At 43.3% G+C, this 18944-nt stretch overlaps 1 protein-coding gene across 1 annotated transcript in view; it reads left to right on the forward strand.

Moving 5' to 3' along the window:
* Positions 1-18944, forward strand: part of LOC126235306 (adenylate cyclase type 3) — a 628591-nt gene that overhangs the window by 277919 nt on the left and 331728 nt on the right. The window lies entirely within an intron of this gene.

An 18944-nucleotide genomic window follows, 5' to 3' on the forward strand; every position in this document is an offset into this window, starting at 1 on the left:
TTGAATTGTAGTCTATCGCGATTGCGGTTTATCATATCGCGACATTGCTGCTCGCGTTGGTCGAGATCCAATGACTGTTAGCAGAATATGCAATCGGTAGGTTCAGGAGGGTAATACGGAACGCCGTGTTGGGTCCCAACGGCCTCTTATCAGTAGCAGTCGAGATGACAGGCATCTTATCGGCAAGGCTGTAACGGATCGTGCAGATACGTCTCGATCCCTGAGTTAACAGATGGAGACGTTTGCAAGACAACAACCGTCTGCACGAACAGTTCAAATGGCTCTGTGCTCTAAGGGACTTAACATCTAAGGTCATAAATCCCCTAGAACTTAGAACTACCTAAACCTAACTAATCGAAGGACATCACACACTTCCATGCCCGAGTCAGGATTCTAACCTGCGACCGTAGCGGTCGCGCGGTTCCAGACTCAAGTGCCTAGATCCTGCTCGACCACTCCGGCCGGCACGTACATTTCGACGACGTTTGCAGCAGCATGGACTATCAGCTCGGAGACCATGGCTGCGGTTACCCTTGACGCTGCATCACAGACAGGAACGCCAGCGATGGTGTAGTCAACGACGAACCTGGGTGCAAAAATGGCAAAACGTCATTTTATTGGATGAATCCAGGTTCTGTTAACAGCATCATGATGGTCGCATCCGTGTTTGGCGACATCGCGGTGAATGCACATTGGAAGCGTGCATTCGTCATCGCCATACTGGCGTATCACCCAGCGTGATGGTATGGGGTGCCATTGGTTACACGTCTCGGTCACCTCTTGTTCTCGTTGACGGCACTTTGAACAGTGGACGTTACATTTCAGATGTGTTACGATCCGTGGCTCTACCCTTCACTCGATTCCTGCGAAACCCTACATTTCACCAAGATAATGCACGACCGTATGTTGCAGATCCTGTACGGGCCTTTCTGGATACAGAAAATGTTCGACTGCTGCCCTGGCCAGCACATTCTCCAGATCTCTTACCACCTGAAAACGTCTGGTCAATGGTGGCCGAGCAACTGACTAGTCAGAATACGCCAGTCACTACTCTTGATGAACTGTGGTATCTTGTTGAAGCTGCATGGGCAGCTGTACCTGTACACGACATCCAAGCTCTGTTTGACTTAATGCCCAGGCGTATGAAGGCCGTTATTACGGCCAGAGGTGGTTGTTCTGGGTACTGATTTCTCAGGATCTATGCACCCAAATTGCGTGAAAATTTAATCACATGTCAGTTCTAGTATAATATATTTGTCCAATGAATACCCGTTTATCATCTTCATTTCCTCTTGGTGTAGCCGTTTTAATGGCCAGTAGTGTATATTGACTCTTCCACATAATCTCCAGCCAATTGGATTCATTTCTGCTAACGATGAACAAGTTTTCTGAAGCCGTCATGGAAGTTGTCGACACTCTGTTTCTGCAACCTCAGCCTCACCGTTCTCTCAACGTCTTCATAAGAAGCATAATGATGTCCCCGCAGATCGTCTTTCATTATCAGGAACAGATGGAAGTCAGACGATGCTAAATCTGGACAGTATGGAGGATGCCGTATGGTGGTGAGATTCAGTCTCTGAAGTTCTGTTGTGGTGGCATGCGAAATGTGTGGTTTGGCATTGTCATGCTGCAGGAAAACTTTTCCCTTTTCCTTTCGGACCCTTGTTAGCCGTCGTTTCTGAGTTCGCAGCGTTGTGATGTAACGCTCTGAATTTATTGTTGTTCCACAATCAAGGAAATCAACATGGATAACATCACCTGCGTCTCAGAACACTGTCGCCATGATTTTTCCAGCTGAGGGCAGCGTCTTGAATTTCTTTTTCTGGGGCGAGTCTTTTTGTCGATATTCCATAGACTGACGTATAGTCTCCGGCTCGTAATGGTGTACCCGCATTTCGTCTCCTGTCACAGTTGAATGGAGAAAGGCGTCACTTTCATTGTAACGGGAGAGGAGTTCCTGGCAAATTTCAGATCTGTGCGTTTTCATCTCAGGAGTCAGCATCATGGGTATCCCTCGTGCACAGATCTTTCTATAGCCAAGAAAAGCAATAATGTGACCCACACATTCTTGTGAAATGGCGATTGTGCTTGCAGTTTCTATCTGAGTGATACGACGATTGTCCTGAATCAGTCTGTCAACATTCTTCTTGTGAAAGTCGGTAGCTGCTGTCACAGGACGTCCAACTCTCTGTTTGTCACGTGGGACAGACGTTCTCCCCTCAACATCTTTAAACTTACTCGCCCAGCGACGCACAGTATTCACATTAACACATTCAACATAAACTGCTTTCATTCTCTGATGAATCTCCTTTGGGTTGACACCTTCTGCTGTCAAGAATTCAGTGACTGCACGTTGCTGCCGGCAGGGGTGGCCGAGTGGTTCTAGGCCCTACAGTCTGGAACCGCGCAACCGCTACGGTTGCCGGTTCGAATCCTGCCTCGGGCATGGATGCGTGTGATGTCCTTAGGTTAATTAGGTTTAAGTATTTCTAAGTTCTAGGGGACTGATGACATCAGAAGTTAAGTCCCATAGTGGTCAGAGCCATTTGAACCATTTTTTGCACGTTGCTTAAATCGCACTGACCGACCGTCTGCGCAGGGTTCCATACTTTACACTGTAACAACACAACCGTTCAATGCTAAGGCTTCCCGCCAACAGGAGCTGTAGAGAAGAGGATACAGAACAAGCCAGTATCTGCTGCATACCAATGCTGCTAACTGCTGAAGAGTTACGAAGGTGGAGGCATTACTTTTCAGTCAACCCTCGTATGTTTGGAGCGTAGTCGAAAGAGTTACCTGTAAGACGATGCACCCTAACGTCGCATCTCTATGCACCGCATTCGCGAATATGGTCAACGCTGTTTTAAAGAGTGCGTGCGATAGCTTTAGGAAAATACTGGAGGCTGTCATTGCAGCTGAAGGGGCTTACATCGAGTAATGTTGCTCTTGAAAGATATCACTACTTATATGTAAAAGGATTTTCATTTGTATTGTGTTTTAATACATTTGCTTTAAAAAAATCATTTGTCCGGATTTAAGCGCTGCACCCTGTACACAGTTCTTACAGCACATGGAAACAGAAAGACTTGCAGTCAAATCACTTGCTTGGTACGTTACCACGTTAATGTCTTGATGGAGTCTCCCACCAACAATCGCCTTCATTGTCTGAAGAAGATGATGGCTTTTATATCTAAATATTACAAGTTTCAGTGGTACTACGAGACGTAAGATCTAGAGCCTCTTTAACTTCTGTAACATCACAAACGCCTTGAGCAGAATACATGGGAGATATTTAATTATGTAAAACCTACAGCAGTAACGTTTTCCTAGTGAAGTACGTTGTTGCAAATCACTCGTGAGAGGGCAGAAAATATCGCGATTTCTTTTAAATAATCTTGGGGGGCGTAGCGACAATGATCTGCTAAGACAGCAACGCACCCACAAAGATTTATCTAGAAACTTCGTTTGTTGTGTAGAGAGAGATTGACAGTCGGAACCACCGTCTCCGTCGCTTACGTGTACGTCTCTTGAGGGCTGAATCTGCGAAACGAAATTGCGCTGTTCCGTAATTGTTCAATTATCGCCGGGCAAATTGGCGCTGTTTCGTGGGACAGACGGGGACTACGGGCGCACAAACAGGGGGAGCCCCGCAAATTGCCGTCGGCAGTGCTGCCGGGAGCGACAATTACGGCTGCTGCTGCTGCTGCTGTCCACTGCAGGCCGACGGCGCTGCCGTGCTGCCGGCCCGCAGAGACAGCTAAATGCCTACCGGCGACCAAACCAGGGCCCTACTCTGTGTCGTTCATAGCGATCGGTGCAGTAGGTTAGCCTCGGTACTGACGTCATTTTCGGTTCTTTATCCGGATTTTCTATTCAGCAAGCTTCTGAGAAATGTTACCGAACGGTTCTCCCACGATTTTTCGACAACTGTACTGAGATGTTTCGGCTTTCGGTATGGCCCTGTCATTCGGTTAGCTGTGGTTTGTTTACACCTATAATGTGTAATTTTAAACATACTGAGCGGTTTTAGCTTTGGATTTAGTGATTGTGTTACTAAAGAATCACCACAGGACGCATCTGGTTTGAAAGTGAGTTCACAACAGACTATTTTCTTTTGTTAAAAATACCTGTTATTTTTATGCAATTAAGAGTTTAAAGATAATTAAATATCAAGACATCGGCCCTTCTTACATACGAGTATATTATACACTCCTGGAAATTGAAATAAGAACACCGTGAATTCATTGTCCCAGGAAGGGGAAACTTTATTGACACATTCCTGGGGTCAGATACATCACATGATCACACTGACAGAACCACAGGCACATAGACACAGGCAACAGAGCATGCACAATGTCGGCACTAGTACAGTGTATATCCACCTTTCGCAGCAATGCAGGCTGCTATTCTCCCATGGAGACGATCGTAGAGATGCTGGATGTAGTCCTGTGGAACGGCTTGCCATGCCATTTCCACCTGGCGCCTCAGTTGGACCAGCGTTCGTGCTGGACGTGCAGACCGCGTGAGACGACGATTCATCCAGTCCCAAACATGCTCAATGGGGGACAGATCCGGAGATCTTGCTGCCCAGGGTAGTTGACTTACACCTTCTAGAGCACGTTGGGTGGCACGGGATACATGCGGACGTGCATTGTCCTGTTGGAACAGCAAGTTCGCTTGCCGGTCTAGGAATGGTAGAACGATGGGTTCGATGACGGTTTGGATGTACCGTGCACTATTCAGTGTCCCCTCGACGATCACCAGTGGTGTACGGCCAGTGTAGGAGATCGCTCCCCACACCATGATGCCGGGTGTTGGCCCTGTGTGCCTCGGTCGTATGCAGTCCTGATTGTGGCGCTCACCTGCACGGCGCTAAACACGCATACGACCATCATTGGCACCAAGGCAGAAGCGACTCTCATCGCTGAAGACGACACGTCTCCATTCGTCCCTCCATTCACGCCTGTCGCGACACCACTGGGGGCGGGCTGCACGATGTTGGGGCGTGAGCGGAAGACGGCCTAACGTTGTGCGGGACCTTAGCCCAGCTTCATGGAGACGGTTGCGAATGGTCCCCGCCGATACCCCAGGAGCAACAGTGTCCCTAATTTGCTGGGAAGTGGCGGTGCGGTCCCCTACGGCACTGCGTAGGATCCTACGGTCTTGGCGTGCATCCGTGCGTCGCTGCGGTCCGGTCCCAGGTCGACGGGCACGTGCACCTTCCGCCGACCACTGGCGACAACATCGATGTACTGTGGAGACCTCACGCCCCACGTGTTGAGCAATTCGGCGGTACGTCCACCCGGCCTCCCGCATGCCCACTATACGCCCTCGCTCGAAGTCCGTCAACTGCACATACGGTTCACGTCCACGCTGTCGCGGCATGCTACCAGTGTTAAAGACTGCGATGGAGCTCCGTATGCCACGGCAAACTGACTGACACTGACGGTGGCGGTGAACAAATGCTGCGCAGCTAGCGCCATTCGACGGCCAACACCGCGGTTCCTGGTGTGTCCGCTGTGCCGTGCGTGTGATCATTGCTTGTACAGCCCTCTCGCAGTGTCCGGAGCAAGTATGGTGGGTCTGACACACCGGTGTCAATGTGTTCTTTTTTTCCATTTCCAGGAGTGTATTTGTGTTGGCAGAAATTGCTAGTGACTTCATGTACTCTTTTCTGCAAATGGTTTACTTAGCTTCTTTTATTTGTGAAGCATCATTACGAGTGAAGGAAGCGAAATATATACGGCAATAAACAAACTGCCTTCAATTAGTGCATAGGCGGAACGTACCTCCATGGATTTAGAAGCAACTAAGGAACGACGGAAAACAGAAAAAATGACGAATTTTTCTGGTCTTTCTATAGATGTATTTGTACAATGTAGTACTTTACTCCATTCAGAACTCGTATTCCGGAACGTAAAATCCAAAACAAGTCGTCGATGTGAATGGGAATAAAATGACATTATGTGATACTTACGACAGTTTTCAGAACACAGTGAATATTCTGTCGTAATCATGCATTCATGGTCAGCGAATTTTGAACAGTATTACGTACTCAAACCACACTTTTCGGTACTGTGAAGAATGGCATGCCTATGTCGGCTGCTAGTCGCTTCGAGTACCTGCCGCAGTGCTCATGCGCGGATCTAAGGCAGATTTCTTTTCATTCGCTGGCACGAGGAGAACTGACAGCAGCGTTTTTAATGTTTATAAATTGCAAGATAAAATTAAGGCTTTCATACAATTTTACAAACCTATGAGGAACAGGGAAGAAGATCACAGACCGCAAAAATGAAGTTTTGTAGGAAGGTAGAAAATAAGTACAGAGGGGTAAAAATGTAGAAATGTGAACAGAATTACGTACAAATAATCAGTTACAAGAAAGCTTAGAATTTCGTTCACTGTAATGTTCTTGTGCCCGCACTCACTGCAGTATAGAGTAGTTCGATGAAAAATTGCCCCACACCTGCTTTCAAAAAGAATTTCTTGTACATTTACCAGTTTCAATACAACGGTTTTATTTCCAAGCGATAACATAACAAATATGTACCAATATGCACCAGGTACTTGTTTGTGATACCATCATCTGAAAGTGAAACTGTCGTTCTGAAATCGGTAATGAAACAAAAAAGCTCTTTGACTGTGGATGTGGTGGAAATCTTCAACAAAGCCGTCCTATAAAAGATCACTACTGGACTCCAGAAGTAAAGTAACACCGTCCATACACGTACACGCTATAACTTATACTATCTGCCAAACAGGCGTACGGTATGCAACTTCTTTATTTATTTTTACTTATACTGAAATGAATGAGAAGATGAAACTTCTATGTTATCACTTAAATTGCTTAATGCACCTGAACCTTCTAAAACTGCTGAGTGAAACTGAACTTACTGCCTCTTTGCTACTTTTTATCATTTCATTTCTGACCTACAGAATTGTTGCTGACAAATATTACTCAAACTTATTCTATTCATTTATGACCCACAATATACAAGGAAAATGCAATCTGACTATTAATTAACACAAAATAATGGCCCTGTTAGAAAAAAATCCTAACAAGTTATAAGTCACTTACCTCATAGAAAATGTTCATGACATGAACTTCAGCAAATACACCAAGTATACGGCCAGCTAAATAGAAAGATTCTTACTACTGTAGGCTCTAACTTCTAATAGGCATGTGGTTAGCAAAGAAAAGATTTTGTTTCAGCGCAAACAATGTATTTAACAGATTTTACCTCAATCATGTGACATCCAGTTCCAAAAATTATATAATCGTCCGTGAGATCGAGTTCCAAAAATTGTATAATCGTCAATAATTCCATTACCCACATTTTACAATCCATGTCCAACCATTATTAAATCTCCATGAGGGACACACGTCCAGAGCGTCCGCTCGCGCTAACACTGCTTCTAATCTCCATCACTGCTAATATTAACTTCTAAGTGCGAGTCCGACCAGCCACAGTGTTTCTTACAGAGGGTGCACAGCGCTGTAGTCTAAAGCGCTGCCAACATACAAAAATATAAACACACTACTTACAAGTAGACTAAAGGGACGTTGAAGAAAGAATAAAAAGTCTGACATCAGCCGTTAAGGGTACAAATTGGACAGGCAACAGAACATATGTACCGAAATAAAATAAAGCAGAAAAGAACAAGAAGAGGTGTAGGAAGAGGAGGCAGAAGGAAAAATCTCGGGAATTATTTTTGCGTGAAATATCGTTTTTCGCAACTATCTCTCACAAAAATCTGCGTATTTAGATAATGAATAATATTTACACAAATACAAGTTATGACAGCCACAAGAGGAAATTTCCCTGTTTAATAATTACATGAAGCCTGTGGATTCATCTCACATCAAACAATTAGATTTTATCAGTGGTTGTAGCTAAACACAGCGCTTAATAAAGTCGGATAAAAAACCACTGACACAGCGAAACCCTCTCTGTACTGACTTGATCTTCACGTGCAGGGCATTTCGTTTTTCCGCATTAAATTTGGGCTGCATGTCACCGTATTTCTAGTTCTAAAAGCTCTGGGATACCGTTCGAAATTAAACGAATTTTCGGATCAACGCTTCGTAATAAGTCGCACCTCTTAAACTGTCTCATCGAGAGCTACTGTTTCGTAACTTGCAAGCAGTATAGGTTTAATGGAAAAATGACTGACGTGTTTAAGTGAGTTGTTAAATAGGCTACGGAAACGCAAGTCATTGTTTTATGGCACCTTTGTGACTATTCCCCTGGTTAACATTCCTCTGAAGCGCCACATTTTAAAAGCTCTTCCCTTCTTGCCTGTAATGTCCATCGTCCACGTTTCACTTATGCACAAGGCTGTACGCAAGACAAAGAATCTCAGAAAAGATTTTTTAACACTTAGATTTATATTAAGTATTAAAATATTTATGCATATTTTTTGAAAAGTTTTTTTTTCTGTAGCTAGTCTGAGTTTTGCATCCTCTTTACTTTTGTCTCCACATTCATTTTGACAATAAAACAGCAAGACTCCCATTTCCTTCCACATCCTTGAAACAATCCGAGCTTGTGCTCCGTCTCTAATTACCTCGATGTCCATTGGACGTTAAATCCAATCTTCCTTCCTTTTTTTTTTTAGTTCCCTCAGCATGATGTGGTTTAATGCCTTTAACATTGTTTCTTTTTTTTGTTGGTCTAAACTAGCATGCCTCCCTCCTCAACCCAAATTCCCATTCACGCTTCAGCCCTCTTGGCATTTGAAGCACGTATGCCTGGATTTCAGGTTGGATTCCCTTTCCCTTTTATTCTGAGGTACTATTCCAAAACAGTTGGAGAGCCTCTCCAATGTCCTGTGGACTGAGGCGGGAGCCTTAAAGCCGCTGCGCCGTGGTGATGAAGTGTTCAGCACACCTACCTAGTGAGCAGGAGGCCCGAATTCATTTCCTGGTATTCGTACAAATTTTCATCTGTCGCTTCATTCTGTATATATATTCCATCAATTCTTGAGCTCTGATCATCAATCTGGGGTCGTTACGAGGTAGGATTGATAGAAAAGGTCCAACGAAGAGCGGCGGGTTTCGTCACGAGATCGTTTAGTCAGCACGAGAGCGTTAGAGAGATGCTTAACAAACTTCAGTATCAGACGCTACAAGAGACGGGTTGTGCATCACGGGAAGGGTTACTAGGGAATTTCGAGCGAGTACTTTCTGGGAACAGTGGGACAACATATTACTCCCTCCCACATGAGTCTCGCAAAATGACCACAACGAGAATATCCGAGAAAACAGAGCTAATACAGAGGCTTAGCGTCAATCGTACTTCCAACGCGTCTTTGCCGAATGAAAAAAGGAAGGGGGATCAATTAATGATACCAGACGTAGCCTTCGCCACACACCGTTAGGTGGCTTTCGGAGTATTAAAAAATGGTTCAAATGGCTCTGAGCACTATGGGACTCAACTGCTGAGGTCATTAGTCCCCTAGAACTTAGAACTAGTTAAACCTAACTAACCTAAGGACATCACAAACATCCATGCCCGAGGCAGGATTCGAACCTGCGACCGTAGCGGTCTTGCGGTTCCAGACTGCAGCGCCTTTCGGAGTATTAAAGCAGATGTAGATCACCTGATTTATTTTTGGAAATTTGTGGTAAGATCTTATGGGGCCAAACTGCTGTGGTCATCGGTACCTAAGCTTACACACTACTTAATCTAACTTAAACTAACTTACGCTAAGGACAACACACACACCCATGCCCGAGGTAGGACTCGAAACACCGACGGGAGGAGCCGTCTTTTATTACTAGCCCAAGTCACTTCCTTTGTTCCTAGTTAAGCTGTCATTTTTGCAGATATCTCTTGAAAATTAGTCTTGCAGCTGAAGGCAACTCCACGTAGTTCTTCGATCAATATACATTAAATGAAAGTTATTAATAACATCAGTTATCCTCCTGGGGATTTTACATCCCCGTGGTCGGCTTTTGGCAATGTTTCCGTTCTTCTGGAAATCAGTATTGTTATTTCGTAGCAAGCAGGTACAGGTAGATTAGTAATTTTCTAGAAGTGAGGAATTTATGTATTACACACTGTGTAATAAGAATATGCGTAGGGGTATTATTTATGAATGTGCTGCATAGCTGTAATTTTTCCCAATTTTTCTTCATGTGGCTCAGTGCCCGAGTTAAATATCTTGTGTATGTGACTGATAAGTGTGTATAGAGTGTAGCATCGTTTTTCTACTGTTAATGCTGCTGTTGTTGTTGTTGCTGTTGTTCTTGATGATGATGATGATGATAAGTATTATGATAATGATTATGAGAAATTTCTGGGGCTTAAAATCTACTAATCGCAAACATTTTAACTTACACATCACAAAGTACGACAGAGGTTTTCACTCTTCACTCAAATAAGGTCTTTGGACTGTAATCCATTACGTAGGTGCTACATCTAACGATCAGAAATTTTATGACATAATATTTCGCCTATTGTCAACCAAACACAATTTTGCCATCGCCAGAATTTGATCTGGCTTTCATTTCTTACCTCCAATCCATATTCACCTACTACGTTTCCTTCTCTCCCTTTTCCTACTACAAAATTCCAGTCACCCATGACTATTAACTACCCCCATGAACCATAGACCTTGCCGTTGGTGGGGAGGCTTGCGTGCCTCAACGATACAGATAGCCGTACCGTAGGTGCAACCACAACGGAGTGGTATCTGTTGAGAGGCCAGACAAACGTATGGTTCCTGAAGAGGGGCAGCAGCCTTTTCAGTAGTTGCAGGGACAACAGTCTGGATGATTGACTGATCTGGCCTTGTAACACTAACCAAAACGGCCTTGCTGTGCTGGTACTGCGAACGGCTGAAAGCAAGGGGAAACTACGGCCGTAATTTTTCCCGAGGGCATCCAGCTTTACTGTATGGATAAATGATGATGGCGGCTTCTTGGGTAAAATATTCCGGACGTAAAATAGTCCCTCATTCGGATCTCCGGGCGGGGACTACTCAGGAAGACGTCGTTATCAGGACAAAGAAAACTGGCGTTCTACGGATCGGAGCGTGGAATGTCAGATCCCTTAATCGGGCAGGTAGGTTAGAAAATTTAAAAAGGGAAATGGATAGGTTAAAATTGGATATTGTTGGAATTAGTGCAGTTCGGTGACAGGAGGTGCAAGACTTTTGGTCAAGTGAATACAGGGTTATAAATACAAAATCAAATAGGGGTAATGCAGGAGTAGGTTTAATAATGAATAAAAAATAGGAGGTTGTACAGAGTTTCAGGGAGAACATAAGGGAACAATTGGCAAGAATGGAGGAAAGAAATACAGTAGAAGAAGAATGGGTAGCTTTGAGGGATGAAGTAGTGAAGGCAGCAGATGATCAAGTAGGTAAAAAGACGAGGGCTAGTAGAAATCCTTGGGTGACAGAAGAAATAATGAATTTAATGACGAAAGAAGAAAATATAAAATTGCAGTAAATGAAGCAGGCAAAAAGGAATACAAACGCCTCAAAAATGAGATCGACAGGAAGTGCAAAATGGCTAAGCAGGCATGGCTAGAGAACAAATGTAAGGATGTAGAGGCTTATCTCAGTAGGGGTAAGATAGATATTGCCCACAGGAAAATTAAAGAGACCTTTGGAGAAAAGAAAAGAACTTCTATGAATATCAAGAGCTCAGATGGATACCCAGTTCTAAGCAAAGAAGGGAAAGCAGAAAGGTGGAAGGAGTATATAGAGGGTCTATACAAGGGGGATGTACATGAGGGCAATGTTACAGAAATGGAAGAGGATGTAGATGAAGATGAAATAGGAGATATGATACTGCGTGAAGAGTTTGATAGAGAACTGAAAGACCTAAGTCGAAACAACATTTCATTAGAACTACTGACAGAGCCAGTCCTGACAAAACTCTACCATCTGGTGAGCAAGATGTATGAGACAGGCGAAATACCCGCAGACTTCAAGAAGAATATAATAATTCCAATCCCAAAGAAAGCAGGTGTTGACAGATGTGAAAATTACCGAACTATCAGTTTAATAAGTCACGGCTGTAATATACTAACGCGAATTCTTTACAGACGAATGGAAAAACTGGTAGAAGCCGACCTTGGGGAACACGTGAGGCAATACTGACCTTACGACTTATTTTAGAAGCTAGATTAAGGAAAGGCAAACCTACGTTTCTAGCATTTGTAGACTTAGAGAAAGATTTTGACGATGTTGACTGGAATACCCTCTTTCAAATTATGAAGGTGGCAGGGGTAAAATACAGGGCGCGAAAGGCTATTTACAATTTGTACAGAAACCAGATGGCAGTTATAAGAGTCGAGGGACATGAAAGGGAAGCAGTTGTTGGGAAGGGAGTGAGACAGGGTTTTAGCCTCTCCCCGATGTTGTTCAATCTGTATATTGAGCAAGCAGTAAAGGAAACAAAAGAAAAATTCGGAGTAGGTATTAAAATCCATGGAGAAGAAATAAAAACTTTAAGGTTCGCCGATGACATTGTAATTCTGTCGGAGACAGCAAAGGACTTGGAAGAGCAGTTGAACGGAATGGAAAGCGTCTTGAAAGGAGGATATAAGATGAACATCAACAAAAGCAAAACGAGGATAATGGAATGTAGTCAAATTAAGTCGGGTGATGCTGAGGGAATTAGATTAGGACATGAGACACTTAAAGTAGTAAAGGAGTTTTGCTATTTGTGGAGCAAAATAACTGATGAAGGTCGAAGTAGAGAGGATATAAAATGTAGACTGGCAACGGCAAGGAAAGCGTTTCTAAACAAGAGAAATTTGTTAACATCGAGTATAGAAATAAGTGTCAGGAAGTCGTTTCTGAATGTATATGTATGGAGTGTAGCTATGTATGGAAGTGAAACATGGACGATAACTAGTTTGGACAAGAAGAGAATAGAAGCTTTCGAAATGTGGTGCTACAGAAGAATGCTGAAGATTAGATGGGTAGATCACATAACTAATGAGGAGGTACTGAATAGGATTGGGGAGAAGAGGAGTTTGTGGCACAACTTGACTAGAAGAAGGGATCGGTTGGTAGGACATGTTCTGAGGCATCAAGGGATCACCAATTTAGTATTGGAGGGCCGCGTGGAGGGTAAAAATCGTAGAGGGAGACCAAGAGATGAATACACTAAGCAGATTCAGAGGGATGTAGGCTGCAGTAAGTACTGGGAGATGAAGAAGCTTGCACAGGATAGAGTAGCATGGAGAGCTGCATCAAACCAGTCTCTGGACTGAAGACGACAACAACAACGTCAGAGCCAATTACCATTGCATAAATGAGCATTATTAACCGCTGCTCTGGAGGCAAGTTTCCGTGTTCTGAAGATACTGCTTCATTTTGAAGCCTCTAACAGTTCTTTTTTAAGTGACTAATTACAGTCTCCTAACAAATTAAGATGAAAATCAATGAAGCATCTGATTTCTAATACAATCATACTTACGTTTTTCTCGACGAATACTGTGTGGCTTGGATAAACCACAGAAGTTCCATTTCACTATTTTCAAACATTGTGTTAATAATTAGTAAACTGAAAAGTAGAATATTATGTGGACAGGCCCTTCCGAAATGCAAACTGTGAACGATCAGTGATTTAATTTATCGAAGTTATTCCAATGTTTTTGAATAAGTAACATTCCACTGCAGCTGAGAAAGTGATTTATGTAAACTACCAGTAATTAAGAACATCTCTCTAAATCCTTCTTATTGTTATTAGAGAGCCTAACAATAGTGTGAGGCATTTGCTTGCAATCTTACCGATTTTCTAACATTTTGAAATGAGATGCTTGTAAGTATTGTACTCTAAAAGCTAAACCATTACCACAAAATGATGTTTTAACAAACTGTGCTGTTACTCCACATTAAACAATTTCTGTAATGTATTCTTAAATAACAGATACACCCTTGCTTTAAACCTTCTGGAAATACTCCCAAATATGGTCACATACCATTGCTCTTTACAATTTTGCAGAAATACAGAATTGTGTGCTAGGATGAATTACACCACTATCCCACACATGTGCCACAACCACTGGTTGGTTGGTTGGTTTCGGGGAAGGAGACCAGACAGCGTGGTCATCGGTCTCATCGGATTAGGGAAGGATTGGGAAGGAAGTCGGCCGTGCCCTTTCAGAGGAACCATCCCGGCATTTGCCTGGAGTGATTTAGGGAAATCACGGAAAACCTAAATCAGGATGGCCGGACGCGGGATTGAACCGTCGTCCTCCCGAATGCGAGTCCAGTGTCTAACCACTGCGCACAACCACTGGGATAGGATTGGGGGGGGGGGGGGATCATCAGTTACACCCATAAAATATTGGACATCTCCACAGCTCTCTGCGTAATGCCCACTCCAATACAACACTCGATGGGGCTCACCCTGGCTCTGGACAGAGAATTAACAACTTTAAAAACCGAATGCAACAGTATTAAAAATGGACAGCTGGGGCGCATCAACCCACAACTTTTAAACGAACTCTAGTAGTCCAAGAGAACAATGTAACAAAACCCGTTTAATTACTAAACTTACTTCGAGCAGAGTACGAATTGGCGATTTGAAATCTATATTTACATACTCTACTTGGTCTAAAGTATCCAGACACTTAATAATAATTCTAAGACTGTTGTAGGGGTCGAGATAAACGAGAGAATGATCGTCCATGAAGGTTTCAAGTTGTAGAGTTGGTGGAACAATTGAGACTTTCCTTTTCTGTTAGGTCTTTAGTTTTCAATCATATATTTTATTCTTAGTCAACCGGTTTAATAATGGGTAGCTTCCGAGCGAGTACTTCGGCAGAGATTTTTGTCAGTTATTTTGAGAGCGAATTTTTCACCTTGAATTCTGAATATGTATCTAAAATTTTGTTATACCAATGCTATGTTGCTGACCTAAAACCTATAAATGGGTCTATTTTCGCTGTGTGATACATAAACGTTTGAAAATCAATACGAGTCAGGAGGTAGACACGAAGAATTGCAGACTGTTATTTAGGTAAGTGTGGTTAATGTTGTTTACTTTGGCAGTTCATAGCCAGATATGCATTTTGGTACAGGATGCGTTTTGTGGTACGTGTCACACAGTCAGTAACTTTCAGTTTTACTTGCTTGTTCTCTCTTGTTTCTGATGTGCTATGTGATACATGTCAAAAATTCCCTTGAATTTTAATATTAATAATCCTTTTGCGTCTTATCTCCATCCCCGCCCCCCCACCTCCCTCTTTATAGACATGCAAGTTGCCAGTTGGAACTGATTTTAGTTATTCAGTTATTTTGTCACTGCAGAGTGTTGTACCTTACGGCAATTAGTAACTTCTTGTCACGCTTTGACACGTCACACTGTTATGATCCGCTGTAGATTGACTTTAGGCGTATTACGTTTTAGCTGTATCGTGTTGTCATGGGAACTTAATTCCTATAGTGTTTTGGTATTTTCTTTTGCAGATTTCATAAAAATCTTTGTTTATATTTTGACAATATCTCATTATTACTCAGTTATGTTTGGTTTTCCTGACTTTACGTATGACACGTTATGCATGTCATGGATGCATGCATAACAAGATAATTTTGTTGACTACTCTTGGCCTTCATACACATTACTTCGTAGTCTATATATTAGGTTGAGCATAGCTTCATGTTTACCTTTTTATAATGGCTTTCTTTGGTAAGTTTTTAATATGTTATCAATTTACTGTCTGTCATTTTACGTTTTACGTTTGATACGTCGTATGCTTTTATGATGTGTTTTCCTTTTCACTATTGTACATCCTTGTGAAAAAAAAATAAACCATATTAGGTTTCCGATGACTAACACTGTAATTGCTTGCGTAACGCTAAACCTACATTATAATCATTTAAGAAACTGTGTCGTAATGTTTCTATATTTATATCTTGCACTTTGTTTTAATTTACGTTTCATTTAATTATTCATCTACGTTTTATAATTTTAACAGCTAACACCCTGCATGAAGTCTGTGTATTTTATTAAATTTATTTATTTTTCAATCTGTACATTACACAATGCGCGTTTTTAAAGCTTCATCTCTTTCATGGCTTCTCCATGTCTTTAAGCTTCATGTAGTACATGAGCGTTATATACATTGTACGCTTTCCTAATGGTTATATTCTTTGATAGCCAACTACCGTCTGTATGGTTGCTAACACATTTGTTGCGACAGTAGTTTTTCTTACCACTACGTTTCTCGATGTGTAGTTTGCCACGTAGCTCCTCATATATGAGAACTGTATTTTGAGTATCTTATGTGCCCACTTTTGTGTGCTTTGTTTTTACACTTAATTATAAATACTGATACAATTATTATGAATTGTCTCAAAGATTGTAATTAACACCATATACTAGCATTCTTGCATAAAACACCAATGGGCGCAATACTCCGCTGGAAATGCGAAAACGATATAGCGAATATCACGTGACTCTGCTGTTGCTGCTGATGCTAACCGACCGAGGTGCAGATCACGAATGCTACTGTAGGTCTCCTCTCATAAAGCCCCCAAGGGTGGTGGTGGTGGTGGTGGTGGATGTGGGCGCCAAATGGGAACACACTACATGATTAGGGGAGCGGAGGTTGACATTATTGGATCAAAATTACGGTCGTTAAGATTAAACGAATCTTCGGTTATAAATTATTCTCATTAAGATGAGAATTATCAGCCACACATCGAAACACGTGTGCATGTACATCAATCGGTGGCCGGTCGTGACGGCGAGATAATAGCAGAGCTCACGATTTGCCGCATAGTCGACAGGACCGATTGCGGACCTCTGGTATAGAGCCAAGTCGAGGGTCTGAATCGGAGGCTCAGACGGTTCTGCGGCCGTGTGGGTGCGGATTCCTCGACTTGCGCTATAGGGCGATGGGATTTCAGGTTCTGTTAAATAGGTCAGAATTCCATTAAACGTGGGCGGCTACACGGGTAGCGGGGTCTCTGTCGCGTAGACTGGGCGTTTTTCAGACGGTATCGGGTAAACACAAAGAGGTCTTCAGTCTCAAAGGATGCCGTTTGAACACAGAAAGAGCGTAGATCTGGGAACCATCGGTATAAGCCGTTGTCAATTGCCGTAGCGTTGCTGGGAAAGTACCTAATCGCTAACAGAAAGCACTGATGATAAATCATTATAGGCCTAATGATGTTCAGAAAGGGTAGACTAAACACAGTTGGGGTGGCATGTTTGTTGCTGTTAGAAGCAGTTTAGCTTGTAACGGAACTGAAACATATAATTCCTTCGGGGTCGTATAGGTGGAGGATAATTTTGGGAATTGGAATAAAATAATAATTGAATCCTTCTACCGACCTCCCGACTCAGATGACTCAAGTGCTCAAAGGTTCGAAGAAAGCTTCTACGAACACGTACCAGGTTAATGCCACGTAGATTTAGATGTAGGTCTCGGGTCATAATTACGGTAATTAAAATCACAGCTATTCTACATAAAAAAACACGAGCCCAAGCTTACATGAGATTGCTAGGGCAAGCGGTTGATTTGTTTGTGTAAGGAGAACAATGGGCCTTTTTAGGTAGAACCCAATTGGTCAACTACTTGCCATACCCATACTCACTGGTGAATTAGATCCCCTACAGCTACTAAGGTATAGAGATGTTAATTGCTACTATTCACTTCGTGTTAGAGATAGTCCCTTTCATTTCCTACAGGCATTCCATCTGGATATTCGCTGGGCCATTTGATGTACAATAGGATGCCTGAATGTTCGTCGAACCAGAAGCGTGTGCCTGCAGCAGCGTGAACATGGTCTGTTCTTGTCTTGGAAGGCGGGAATGTCCACAGGGTGGGCAACACTTGGTGACAGGTCCGTTTGCAATAAACATGTTCAACGTTGCTTTAATGAGTGGTTCCATGTAAAGCATGATATATCTCTTACTATATCACAGCAACTCCTCTAGCCTGAAATCTACCTTGTACACCCTGCCAGTTAAACGCATCGTTGGGTCGTGAGTGGAAAGAGGAAAAATTGCGTTCTGTTAGACGCCTCCGGTCTGGTCCACTGGAAACTTGTAGCTTCATGTACCGTTGTGACCAATGGACTTTGCGAGATACCCGCCTCCATATGTCACTCGCATGCGGTTCCCACCGCTAGGTTCGCTTGGAAACTAATTCAGATCACCTTGCATCCATTCGTAGCAGGATTGCCTGTCGGGTCTGAAACAGATCGTCAGAGACAAAGCACGACACTCACGTCCAGTTCCGGAAGGTTAGGACCTTTTTACATCTTCTTTTACGCTGTTTTACACGTTTACATGTGTCACGCCGGTTCTTGTAGACATGTCAAACAGTTCGCGCCGACCGCTGTGGCCGAGCGGTTCTAGGTGCTTCAGTCTGGGACCGCGCGACCGATACGGTCGCAGGTTCGAATCCTGTCGGGCATGGATGTGTATGATGTCCTTAGGTTAGTTAGGTTTCAGTAGTTCAAAGTTCTAGGGGACTCATGACGTCAGATGTTAAGTACCATAGTGCTCAGAGCCATTTGAACCATTATGACAGTCCGCATCAATACGCCAACAAATGGGGATACTTCATTAACGGTGTGGTCATGGACATATCCAAACATACAATTCCTACAACTAAGTACACCACTTCACTGCCACAACATAACGTTGGCGGTGGTGGATCACATGAGCGACTGCCTAGAATCACCTCTGCATCACTTACGGCACTCCAGTGCGTACACTGTGTTCATTTAAGTTGACGACCAATTCTTAGTCCTGTGTGGTTATATAGAGCAATGGTAAGACTGCTCTTTGTCGCATACGTGGTAGTGCCCTCAACTTATCGACAGAGGACGTGGCCTGTAATGAGGTAAGCGCGCCGCCGTCAGCCCAGTCGGCCTGCGAGTGCTGTTTCCCGACGTCGTTCTGGAGGCTCGCCTGCTCTGGCGGCGTTTCCTGTTCGCCACTCACTCCCCAGTTCCCGCCG

The sequence above is a fragment of the Schistocerca nitens genome, chromosome 2, assembly GCF_023898315.1.
Source record: "Schistocerca nitens isolate TAMUIC-IGC-003100 chromosome 2, iqSchNite1.1, whole genome shotgun sequence".
In the NCBI taxonomy this organism is placed as follows: domain Eukaryota; kingdom Metazoa; phylum Arthropoda; class Insecta; order Orthoptera; family Acrididae; genus Schistocerca; species Schistocerca nitens.